Source organism: Pteropus vampyrus, unplaced genomic scaffold, assembly GCF_000151845.1.
Source record: "Pteropus vampyrus isolate Shadow unplaced genomic scaffold, Pvam_2.0 Scaffold221, whole genome shotgun sequence".
In the NCBI taxonomy this organism is placed as follows: domain Eukaryota; kingdom Metazoa; phylum Chordata; class Mammalia; order Chiroptera; family Pteropodidae; genus Pteropus; species Pteropus vampyrus.
In genome coordinates, this window is record NW_011889002.1 from 2,383,747 (window position 1) to 2,385,534 (window position 1,788).

Sequence of the window (1,788 nt, forward strand, 5' to 3'; positions counted from 1 at the left end):
TCAAGGGAAAAGTCAGGAATGAAAAAGAGAATCTGAGAGTCATGGCATATAATTGACATCTCAAGCCGTAGGAAAAAATTATTTCCCTAGAGAGACAATGTAGATAGAAGAGAAAGCCTAGAACTATGCCTTGGGGACCCTTCCACATATTAGAGGTCAAGATGAAGATGACAATCCATCAAAGAAAACATCAACAATAGCTAGAGAGGTACGAGGAAAACCAGGTAAATATAGACTCAGAGAAATGAGAGATTCCAATTCAGGAAGTAGTCAGTTCTGTTAAAAGATACTGAGGGAATGAATAAGAATAGGACTTTAGAAGAGTGCTGGATTTGGCAACATGGAAATTATTCGAGACATGGACCAGAATATCTTAGGAAGAATCTTAGAGGGTGAGGAAGTGGATACCGAGACCATAATAACTCCATTGAGAATTTTGCTAGATAAGCAAGAAGATAAATGAGGCAGCAGCTGGAAGGGGATTATGGGGCCAAATGAGGATTTTTGTTTGAGAGTTGATTGTTTACCCAAGTGAAAGCAACGCTATCACACCTGGGAAACATTCAAGATGGACACCTGTATTCTAAGATAAATCTTTTCACTTCTGTAATAAAAATACTACATTTGAATAATAGGGCTGCAATTTGTTTTCTATAAGTCCTAAAATCACAGACCAGGGATATTAAAAAGGATCTTTAACACTTGTATTCACAACTGAAGCACAGCTTCAGTTTCTCTTTCTCCTACTTATTAAGCAGATCTTAATCAGACAAGGATCTAAAACCTGCTAAAACCTTTTCAAGGTTTACTCCAGCTTAAAAGAAGAAGCATATTCCCCAGACCTCAGACCCTACCCACCTTGGGAAATGTCTGAAAGTAAAAGAAGTTTTCTTTCTCAAATGAAATGGGTCTAAGTTTTGAGAATGATTAAATATAAACTTATTTAGCTGAGGAAACAGACACCCAGAAATGAAAAAGTCAATAGAGTGCAAGGTAGAATAAACACATTTTTAGAACAATTGAAAAATTTCTACCAGCTTAATAGTGTACTTTAAAAATTATAATTCCATCACATAAATAAGAGTGAGACTTGGATCCGAGAAGATTCCTTTGGAAAACATATGAAAGGAAATGTATTGTATGGGGACTAAAGTATACAAAAATATATATATGTATGCTGCAGTTTGGATACAGTTGATATGAAACTTGGCACTTTCTTTAAGTGTAATTAGGAGATTTAAATACAATCAAAGATTAGACACTGCTACATAAAATTAAATGGGTAAATAGTCACATATTAACTTTCCATCTTCATCTCTGGTCCCTCTTCAACCTTCTGCCACCACCAGCATGTTCCTATTTTCAATCTTATGACCTGAACCTCATTTTTTAACCTAAGTCATTTGTTGCCATGAAGATCCCGAAGACCAGTGATGGTGGTGGGCTAGATAGGTACAGATTTTAAAGACAGCTTCAAATTAATAGGCAAGTAACTTCACTTCAGTGGCTGGTAAAAGAAGGGTTTAATTAATTAGATGACCTCTGAGTTATTATCCATTTTTAAAGATTTAGTATCCTATGATTCTTCAATGGTGACCTTGCAGTTGTCAAGTTATTGATTTAGAATTAACTGATGAATTCCATGTTGATACATTATTGCATTTAATTAGGAAGTTTTACACATTTCAGATGAGGGCTTAAGACAAATATATTGTTTCAACTGAAAAGTTCAATAATAGGTAGGAAGGAGGGCAATTTTAAGATCTACATACAATTGATATTTAAATT